This window comes from Octodon degus, unplaced genomic scaffold, assembly GCF_000260255.1.
Source record: "Octodon degus isolate 3935 unplaced genomic scaffold, OctDeg1.0 scaffold00007, whole genome shotgun sequence".
NCBI classification, from domain to species: Eukaryota; Metazoa; Chordata; class Mammalia; order Rodentia; family Octodontidae; genus Octodon; species Octodon degus.
Window position 1 is genome coordinate 15,749,390 of NW_004524583.1, and position 11,948 is coordinate 15,761,337.

Below are 11,948 nucleotides of genomic sequence, written 5' to 3' on the forward strand. Positions count from 1 at the left end.
CTCTCTCTCTCTCTCTCTCTCTCTCTCTCTCTCTCTCTCTCTCTCTCTCTTCCCCCTACTCTCTCAGTGCTGGGGATTGAACTCAGGACCTTACACTTACCAGGCAAGCGCTTATTCTACTGAGCTATCTCCCCAGCCCCAGTATTTTTCTATATACAGATTTGATGTAATCTTAGTCAAAATATCAATACCATTCTTCACAAAACTAGAGAAGGCAATCCTAAAATTTATATGGCATCAGAAGAGACCCAGAATAGCAAAAGCAATCCTAAATAACAAAAGTAAAGCCAGTGGCATCACAATCCCAGATCGTTATAAAAGTACAGTGAATAAAATCACATGTTAGTGGCACAAAAGCAGGCATGTGGATCAACGTACAGAATAGAAGAAGCAGAAAAACTCCAAGTATTTAAAAATATTTGATCTTTGATAAAGGAGCCAAAACCATATACTGTAGGAAAGACAACTGCTTTAATGAATGGTGCTGAGAACTGGATATCAACACACAGCAAATTGAATCTAGACCCATATATCTCCCCATGTATTAAACTAAAAATGAAAACGGATCAAGTACCTAAATGTTAAAATAGAAATCTAATTTCTATTTTTAATCTGCTGGAAGATAAAGTAGGTATCATTTTTAAAAGACATACGCATAGGCAAGGACTTTCTGAATAGAACCTCAATAGTACAAGAAATAATATCAAAAATCATTCAATAGGATCATGCACAAAATGTCTTCAACCAAATTAAAAAGCTTCTACACAGCAGTGGAAACAACCTACAGAGTGAAGAAACAATCTACAAAATAGGAAAAAAAAAACAACCCTGCCATTTATTTCATGGACAGAGGGCTAATATCAAGACTATATAAAGAATTTAAAAAAACTAGACCCCTCCCCAAAATGAAAGACCCAATCAAAACTGGGCAACTAAAATGAAGACATTTCTCAGAAGTACAAATGACCAATAAATACATGAAAAAAAATGCTCGTCACTGTTGTCATCAGAGACATGGAAATTAAAAGTATACCAAGATGCTATCTTATACCAGAAAGAATGGCTAGCATCAACAAAACCTAAAAATAACTAATGCTGGTGAGGAGATGAGGAAAAAGGAACTCTACTACATTGCTGATAAGAATGTAAGCTATTACAACTACCATGGAAATCATAATGGAAATACCATTAAAAAAACAAGAGAAATTTTATTTGTCTAGTGTTTATTTTGCTGCATTGAAAGCAAGATCCCTGGGTTTGGACAGATGACAGTGTTATAAGAAACTAGAGGACAGATTTACTGGACTGTTTTTGGAGACCTCTCTGTCAAGTTCTTGGTTTCAGTAAAGCAGTGATTATAAGATTGGCCATAGGGGTTTGACGATCATTCCTGAATTTTTGGAACTTTTTCCAGACGCTAGGAGCTTCCAGAGGAATGAAATGAATCTAGAGAAAAAATTGTTCCTCAGCTGAGAAGTGATCTAAGTGGTTGTGAGTTTTCGGCGCCTCTGTAAATTGGACCATAAATTGAACTGGACTTTCTTGGGGACCTGGATAGACTTTTTTGGAGTTTGTCAAAGTTTATGTACTTAAATGGAGGCCCTGTCTAGGCCAGTGAGACTTCATTGAATAAAGTCTTGGCATTTTCCCATTCTTTGTGAACAGACTTGTGGCTCCATCTAGAGTCCAGTATAGGAACAGCAATTATCCCTGGGTCTTTATGAGTACATGTGGGTTGTGGACCTCATTGGGCTGTAGAAGTGACCACTGTCTAAACTCACCCACATTGTCCTTCAACAGGGGAGAGTTGTGGTGAGAATGATCATGCAGATGAAGTTAAAGAGGCAAGTAAGATGAATAAATTATTTCATGTAATGTGAGTGGCTTCATGAGACGAAACGGAGGCAAGCTTTAAAGTGGGAGAGAAGGGAAAAGAAAATGGGATGTACACAAGGGCAAGGCTCTTAGTGTTACAAAGTTTTTGTAAGGGGTAGAGAGGGTCAGGGGAGTGGACTCACAAGGGTGGTCTGTTGGAAGGAAGACCAGGTCACAGTGGTAGGGGTGGGGGTGGAGATATGTTTGTGGGATCAAAGTTTTTAAGAGAATTAGAGACTAGGGCAAAGGTTATGGCATAGGCATGGGGGGGAAGTATGCACAAGTTATAATCTGGTATGAAGTAGACAAGAGTGAGTATAGTTGGTTGAGCGCAGAGGACAAAAACTGCCCGATCATAGGGAAACTCTTTCTGAACTTTGGAGAAAGCGCTCAAGCTCAAGGAGGATCTAAAAACTAAACAAATGGGGTCCTGCTGATTCCTGGAATGTTGATAAGGCATCTTCTGGCCCAGGCTCTTTTTTTAAAAAAAAATACTGGGGATGGAACTCAGGACTTTGCGCTTGCCAGGTAGGCGCTTATGCTGCTGAGCTATCTCCCCAGCCCTGCTGTTTTCTTTGTTTTTAATGGAGTTAACCTCTTCAACAACCATACCACTTTGACCCCAACTTTACAAGTGCTTCTTTTCTGACCAAATCAAAACCTTTTGAAATTTTTCTGCTCTGCTTTTTACTCAAAATTTTCAATATAAATCTGGCTAAAGTAGCCAGCAGTAGCCATTCCACAACCTAAACACTGTGGTACCTTGAAATTTCCTCTACAGATCAGTTAGTCCATCACCTTTAAACTCAATGTGACCCAAAGTTTTAGGTCACTGTTTCAGTCACTCTTCTCTTGTTGCTGGACAAATACACAGCACTCAAAATGAAGGAAGGAAAGGTTTATTTAGCTCACAGTTACTGGAGGTTTCAGTCCATATTCAGCTGGCTTCAAAGCAGACTGGCACACGCAAGAAGGCAGTAGTTCATGGTGGCAGAAGGTAGGAAAACAGCAAGAGCAAAAAGGGAGGAGTAACAGTAACAATGGCTACAGAGAGCAAGTCTGTCTCCCTTATGTTGCATTCAGGCTATCTGCCCCAGACTGGGTGCAGTATTCATACCCATAATCCCAGCAGCACTCACGCCCATAATCCCAGTGGATCTTGAGTTAATCACAAAGTCTAGAAGTCTTCCCCATGAGGCTTTGGGGGGACAACTAGAAACAAACCATAACAGTCACAGACAAAATTCTTTACCAGAAGGTAAACAGGAATAGCTAGCCCAATTCCCAACAGTCCTTATGCTCAACTGAAACTTCATGAGCCAGGCCTTTACTCTCCATATTCCAATCAACATGCTGGATTTTTGGGTACAGTCCATCAAGATCTGCTCACAGTATTGAAGCCTTTCACATCCCTCTTCTCCAAACTTTTTTTTCAAAATTCCTATAAGCCAGTTCCAAGGGCCTCTCAGGTACAGTCATAACAACTCCTTACTTCATTGGTATCAATTTTTTTATATTAGGCAGGTTTTCCATCACTGGGACAACATGTCTGACAACTGCAAGTGAAAGACTTCTTTAAGGCCAGTTTCAGAGATCTCAGACTATAGTCTGCTGGCTATAAAGCAGAAACATCATGGGAGGTGGGCAGCAGAGGAAAGCTGCTCAACTCAGGGCATCAGGAAACAGAGAACAAGGTAACAGCCAGGATAAGGGACTCTGGACTTGATGCATTTTTCAAGGTCACACTCCAATGACCCACTGTGAATCATCAGGAGAGTTAACCCACTGATAAGATTAGTGCACCCACAATCGAATAACCACTCCAGGAGTTTTTTAATCCAGTCAAATTGACAATAACGATTAAGCAGCAAAACAGTGAGAGCTTTGGATTACCTGTGTCAAGGTCAGTGTCCACAAACTGAGCTTCTGAGCGCACAACACCAGAAGACTGGGCTAAGACAATGACTTTTTCATTACATCTCCAGCCTTAAAAAGTACAGCAAGAAGAAAGACATCTACTAGGGCATAGGACAGGAAAGAGAGTACAGAGCCTTGCCTGTAAACTCAGTACTAAGGTTGCCATGGTGAAACACAGTACCAGGGAGAACCCCAAAGTGTCCTATCCTTAGGTGAGTGCTGACAAATAGAGCTTCTCTACCTGTCTAAGCACCAAGACTTACATTCTGGTAGAATGGATTTACATTCCCACCTTAATTAATATCAGCTACAGCTTAGGCCTGGAGTGTATCCTTAAGAATACAGAGGTCCCTATAGCCTCAGCACTCAGTGAAATCCAACATTAGAAGGATTCCCACAGCCCCTGTCAGTGGGCACTAAACATGGATGAAGCCTTTGGGCCCACCCTGATATTAGGTAGAGACTCAAAGCCCCATGTAATTGAACTTCTACTCTAGCCAACACCACCTGCACCTGAAATGTAAAATTTTAAATCCACCATGCCAGCTGGTAGCCCTAATAACCTGAGCTAAGTCTTACCCCTGTACTCCACTGGTCTTAGCAGACTGTGGGCACTTACTGTGACCCAACGTTGTGGAATTGGTAGTCACAGAACTGTTCATCCCCAAACATGGGCAACACAACACAAAAAGAGACATGGTCTGGTTGGGAAGAGACAAGGGAAGTAATTGTTTTACTAAGGCACTGCATAAAACACTGGGGGCTGGTACTCCCATTACAAAATGAAAGCTGGCAGAATCATTACAGGACTTGATGATTGATGGCAGATAATGCCCAAAAGTATCTGGACCTGCTATAACCCCAGATGGAGGTTTACAGAGATAACTTTGTAGGCATGGGCACAGTTAATCCTAAACAGCAGACTATAGTTTAGGGACAAATGTGGAGTTGGGGCTCCCTCTAGTGCTAAAACTATGACAGCCCACCATTATCAATCAGCAAACCTGCACACAGGGCTGAAAGAAGTGACTACAGTTTCAGAAACAAAACCAAAAACTTAAGAGTTTACTAAAAGACAAGCATAAAAACCACATTACGAAGACTTCTATAAATATCTAACCCTACAATGCATTGATGACATTGTACACTAACAAGCAAAGAGAACATAAAAATCCTTGACACCATCTATTGTATGAAATGAAGTACAAGAAACCAACCATAAGAAAATTGACATATATAAACTCTTGGGCTGAACTTAAAATAACTACTTTAAGGGAATTTAAGCTTTAAGGAAACAAATAGAAATAATTCAATAGCTTATGAGAGAAATTTACCAGAGATTCCAGTAATTTTAAAGCTCAAACACAAGTTCTTGAGTAGACAAGCAAGATAAACAGTGCAACGTAAGGCATAGAAAGTATAACATAAAACAAGAGAAAGTGACTCTAAAGACTGACCATCTTAAAACACACAGGTGGGGGAGAGAAGCAACAAAAGAATGAGAAGGAATAAAGATAGCATATAGACATGTCAAGATCAAATTAAAAGAACAAACAGTTGAGTTTTAGTGGTTCAGCAGAGACATGAGAACGTCAATAGAGTAAAAGGCTTAATGAAAGAGATAATAGAGGAAGTGGGAAGTGGATTAGTGGTTTTTGCCTCGCATGACAAGGCCTAGCACAGAAACAAAATAAAACAAAAACATGCAAGTACAAGGTTACAAGGCTCAGCCAGATTCAGTTCATATATCAAAGATTCAAAGACATATAATCAAGCTCTAAAAACTTACAGAATCAGCAAAGGAGAAGAAAAATAAATACAATCTAAATGAAATAAATATATTTGAAACATAAATAAAGAGAAAAACTGACCAGATAAATAATGAGTTGTGAGATGGAATCAGGAATAAAAAATCTTCTATAATAGAAACAGTCAGGATCAGATTGCTTCATTACAGAACTTTACCAAACATTTAGAGAACAACTATCAATTTTTTTAAATAGCTCTCAAAAAATTAAAAAAGAATATATGTCAAATACATTGCGTCTTGCCAGCATTAACCTGATTACCCAAATCAGACACAGATGTAACCAAAAAGAAAGCAATAGGTCAATATCCATGATAAACACAGATGTAAAAACCTTTATCAAAGTAGTGTCAAACAAAATCAAATAGTACTTTGAAAAGCTTATTAACCATAATCAAGTGGAATTCATGTCACAATGCAAGGATGGTTCAATATACACAACAATCAATAAACATGATACCAGAATAACAGCTCAATAATCAAAATATAATCATATACTCATTGGGGCTGGGAAGATAGCTCAGTAGAATAAGCGCTTGCCTGGCAAGCACAAGGTCCTGAGTTCAATCCTGGCACCAAAAAAAAAAAAAAAAAAAAAAAATCATATATTTATCAATTGATGCAGAAAGGATGTCTGATACAATTCAACATCCCTTCATATATAAAATGTTGAACAAATGAGACACAGAAGTACTACTTCTCAGTAAAATAAAAGAAAGCCACCACCTAACATTATATTGAATAGGGGAAAAATCAAAACTTTCTCTCTAAGATCAGGAACAAAATAATGATGCACACTTCCAACCACTTTTTTTTTCTATATAGTGTTAGAATTCTGAGTCAGAGAAAGTCAGATGAAAAACAAAGACTGTCTAAATTGGAAAAGAAGTCAAATTGCTCTTTAATATGACATGATTGGTATGTACAAAAACCCCAAATTCAGCAAATTATGGGTATGAAAAAAATCAAACTACAAAACTGCTAAAATTCAATAGTGAGCTATCTGAAAAAGAAATCAATTTGATTTACAATAACTGCTCCCCTCTGCCCCCAAAACAGAAATACATTTAACAAAGGAAGTGTAAAATCTCTACAATTAAAAGCTATAAAACAGGGTCAGGGAGATAGCTCAGTAGTTTCCCTGGCAAGTGCAAGGGCCTGAGTTCAAACCCTGGTTCCACAAAAAAAGAAAAAAAAAAAGTGGACTACTGCTCATCTATAATGAAATATACCATCAGTCACTTGTGTCAACATGGATGAAATTAGAAGTTATTCTTTTAGGTGAAATGATGTAGACACAGATAGACTAACCAGAAGACTGCTGGGGAGACTCAGCAGCCCTAACCCTGACCCCAGCCTCCCAAGCAGAATTTGCTGAACCAGGCTTTCCTTCCTTGCCCTGAAGCCTGCAGGGGAGACTTGGTAATCCTAGCTGCCACCCCCCCCCCCACCTTCATGCCAAAGTTAGCTGCGTTTGGCCTCACTTCCTCACCCTGAAGACTGTAGAAGAGGCCTGATAGGCTAGCCTCTGTACCCCCACCAGCCTTTCCTCCAGTTTGCTCAGTCCACAGAGTCTCACCCACCTGTCTCATCCTGAAGCAGGAGTAAATATTCTGGTTTCTGATAATGGCAACTTCAAACCATGTGTGAGTAAAAGAGACAAGAAGGTGACTACATACCTATTGGAGGAAAACTGCAAGAGGAAAGGATAACAATTATATGTAGCCAAAGTAGGAGCACCCAACTATGTAAGACAAATTTTAACAGACATGAAAAATCTAATGAGGAATAACGTAATTGTATAGGGCAACTTCAGCACCCCACTGACACAAAGAGATACATCAACCATGCAAAAAAATTAGCAAAAAAATAATAGAACTGAACCACACTTGTGAAGAAATAGACTTAGTAGACCTTTACAGAGTGTTCCACCCAGCAGAGTCAGAATACATTCTTCTCCTCTGCACACGGGGCGTTCTCCAACATAGATCATTTGCTAGCACACAGAACATGTTTAAGTAAATGCAAATAAATCAAAATTGTCCCATGCATATTATCTGACCATAGTGCAATGAAACCAGAAATTATTGACAAAAGAAACAGCAAAAACTCTATAAACATAGAAAATAAATAATAATCTCCTGAACAAACAATGGGTAATGGATGAAAATAAAGAAAAAATTAAACAATAGTTACAATCTAACAAAAATGCAGATACAACTTAATGAAACCTGTGGGATGCAATGAAAGCCGTCTTAAGAAGAAAATTTACAGCAACAAATTCTTACATCAGGAAAACAGAATGAGCCTAAATAAACAATATTATGCTGCACCTCAAAGTCCTAGAAAAAGAGGAGCAAGTCAAGTTCAAAGCCCAAAGAAGGCAGGAAATTATAAAGATCAGTGCAAAAATAAATGAAATGGAGATAAGAAAACAATACAAAGAATTACTGAATCAAAGAGTTGGTTGCTTGAAAGAACAAACTTGATAAACTTCTAGCCAACCTTATCCAGAAAAAAAAGGAAAGAAATTCAAATTTATTCAATAAGGAATAAAAAGGATTAAATTACTACACACACTGAAGAAATTTACAAGATTATCAATACTTATTTCAAAAATCTTTTACAAAATGGAAAATACAGAAGATATGGACAGATTCCTAGATATATATGAACTACTAAAGCTAAATCAATTACACATAAAAATTCTGTATAACCCAGTATCAGCCAATGATACTGAAACTGTAATAAAAAAAAAACCCTACCAACAAAGAAAATCCCAGCTCCTGACGGATTCCCAGCTGAATTCTACAAGAAATTTACAGCAGATAAAATCCCAATACACTTCAAACTTCTCAAAGAAATTGAAAGGGAAGCAATTCTCCCAAACTCATTCCTGGAGGCAAGAATTATACTGATACCAAAACCAGAGAAGGGACCAAACAAAAAAAGAGAACTACAGGCCAGTCTCCCTAATGAACATAGATGCAAATATCCTCAATAAAATATTAGCCAACAGAATGCAGCAAATCATTCAAGATTATATATCACAATCAAGTGGGATTCATCCCAGGATTGCGATGATAGTTTAATATATGTAAAACCATAAATATAATACAACACATCAACAGAACCAAAGACAAAAATCACATGATCATCTCAACAGATGCAGAAAAAGCTTTTGACAAAGTCCAACATTCATTCATGATAATAACAACAACAACAACAAAAAAAAACTACAGAAAATTAGAATAGATGGTCTTTACCTCAGCCTAATAAAAGCTATGTATGAGAAACCAACAGCCTATATTACTAAATGGACAAAAATTGAAAGCCTTCGCTTTAAAAACAAGACAAGATGCCCACTGTCACCACTTTTGTTCAGTATAATTCTGGAAACATTAGCTAGAGCAATTAGAGAAGAGAAAAAAATAAAAGGAATAATGGTTGGAAAGTAAGAAGAAAAATTATCATTATTTGCAGATCACATGATACTATACATTGAAGACACCAAAACTCCACTGAGACTTGTAGATTTAATAACCAAATTCAGTAGTATAGCACAATGCAAAGTCAAAACTCAAAAATCAATAACATTTCTATACCCCCAAAAATGAATACACTGAGAAATTATTGAAGCCACATCTTTCACAGTAACACCCTGAAAAATGAAATGCTTAGAAATCAATCTCACAAAGCAAATATAAGATTTATATTGTGAAAATTATATTACTCTGAAAAAAGACTGAAGAGGATGTGATAAAATGGAAAGGTATTCTTTGTTCCTGGATAGGAAGAACCAACATCGTAAAAACGGCCACACTCCCAAATTTATTATACAGATGCAATGCAACACTGATGAAAATGCCATTAGTATACCTCACAGAACTAGAAAAAAACACTCCAAAAATTCGCTTGGAAACAGAAGAGACCTAAAATAGCAAAAACAATCTGGGTCAACAAAGGAAAGGTAGGAGACATCACAATCTCTCACTTGAAATTACAATACAAAGCTGCAGTGATAAAATCTGCACAGTGCTGGCAAAAAAACTAGACCTGAGGTTCAAGGGAATAGATTACAAGATCCAGATACAACTACAAACACACTCTGTCACCTTATCTTTTCAAAAAGGAGCCAAACATGTTCACTGGAACAATCACAGCCTCTTCAACAAATAGTGCTAGAAAAACGGGCTTTCCACAAGCCAAAGGCTTAAAATAGACCCATGACTATCAACATGTACAAAGCTACAGTCAATATAGATCAAGGATTTAAATATGAGGACTGGAACACTAAATTTTCTGGAGGAGAAAGCAGGTAGAAAACTTAAAGATATAGGGATAGGTAGAGAGTTCATGAACAAAAATGAAACTGCACAGGAAATACTTCAAAGACATAACAGCTGGAATCTCAGCTTCTTGAAAAGTTTCTTAATCAAAAGAAAAAAACTTTTAAGAAAAGTTTCTTAATCACTAACACAGTAAAAAGAAAACACACGAATTGGGAAAAAAAAATTGTCCTTCAGACAAAGGACTACTATTTATAAAGACTTCTTAAAAAATGAGGCCTCCAAAATTCAAAGACGCAATCCAAAAATGGGCATCTGAGATGAATACACACTTCAAAAATGAAGAGATACAAATGGCAAATAAATACATGAAAAAATGTGCAACATCATTGGTCATTCAAGAGATACAAATTAAAACAAAGCTGAGATACCATGTTACACCAGAAATAATGGCTATCACCAAGAAGTTGATCAATAACAAACACTGGAGGGGCTGAGGGGAAAAAGGAATCATTGTCCACTGTTGGTGGTAGTGCAACCATTATGAACAGACTTGAGGATCAATGGAACATATTGGAAGATGGAGAAGGGCTGGGGAGATTGCCTGCCTGGCAAGCGTGATGGCCTGAGTTCAATCACCAGGTTCCGCCAAAAAAATTAAAATTAAAATTAAAAACAACTAAATATTTGGCGCTGGGGAGATGCCTCAGTAAAATAAGTGCTTGCCTCCCAAGTGCAAGGACCTGAGTTCAATCCCAAGTCCCGCAAAAAAAAAAAAAAAAAAAAAAAAAGAGAGAGAGAGAGAGTGTGGAAGAGCTTCCCGCTACCCTGCACCAGCAGGACCTGTCAGTCCCAGCCCAGGCACAGCATGTGTGACACCCTATTCCAAACCCTTGGGACCCCCACCACCACTCCACAGCACCACTCCCACCTGCCTGCCCAGTAGGAATTACACCCGCATTCAAGGAACCCTCAGATCCAGTCCAAGCCCAGGCCCCATTAGTGTGTAGGAGAGCTTCCCACTACCCTGCGCCAGTGAGACCTACCAGTCCCAGCCGGGGCACGGGGTGAGTGAGACCCTGTTCCACTCCCTTGGGGACCCCCAACACTCTGCAGCACCCCCAACCCCACATGGCCCACCACGTGAGAATTTCTGCCATGTTTTAGGGACCCCCAGATGCAGTCCTAGCCCAGACCTCCTGAATGTGAGGGAGAGTTTCTGGCTACCCTGCGCTCGCAGGCCCTACCAAAACCAGCACAGGCACAGCATGGGTGAGACCCTCTTCTTCCCCACTGTGACCCCGCCCCACCACTCCACAGCAGCCCACCCCACCCTACCAAACCAGTAAGAACTTCTGCCTCATTCTGTGGACCCCCATATCCATCCCTAGCCCAGGCCGGGTGAGTGTGTGGGAGAGCTGCCTTCCCCCCCTACTCCATCTTGGGCCCTCCAGACTCAGCTCAGGCCTGGCATACAGGCCTGAGGTGAAACCCTGCACCTGCAATCCCTGCAGAGAAATAGGGGACAGAACCACTCAGTTAGTCGAGGAGCAGAACATCTCGCCGGAGGAGCACATCAGGTTCACTCAAAGGGCGGCAGCAGAAAGGAGGTGAGCACAGCAGCCAGAACCAAGCAAGGCACAGCTGGATAAATCCAAAACACTGTATATCTGCACCTGAATTTCAGTAGGTGCTAAGGTTATAACTGCACCAAAGCTCTACAACAAAGGTCAGAAGACAGTGTTATACACAATGCCAAAGAGAAGGAACAAAATGCCATCTCAGACCCCAAACCCACCCATAACAAGTACAAAGGACACTAACACAGAACAAATTGGGAATCACACAGCTGAAATCAATGAATCAACGGCTTCCAAAATAAAGAAACAGCTGCAGAAAGGAATAGACGAACTCATATTGGAAATAAAAAAAGAAATCCCTGAATTACTCACATCTAGAGTAAAGAATAAAATGCAAAAACATATGCAGGAAACCCAATGCTCACTCAGAACAAGTGCAGAGGACATTAGCTCAGCTCAAATGTATGAATTAATAGCGTC

At 39.2% G+C, this 11,948-nt stretch overlaps 1 protein-coding gene across 1 annotated transcript in view; it reads right to left on the reverse strand.

Moving 5' to 3' along the window:
- Gphn (gephyrin) overlaps positions 1-11,948 on the reverse strand; it is an 837,950-nt gene that overhangs the window by 711,793 nt on the left and 114,209 nt on the right. The gene's annotated exons all lie outside the window — the stretch shown is intronic.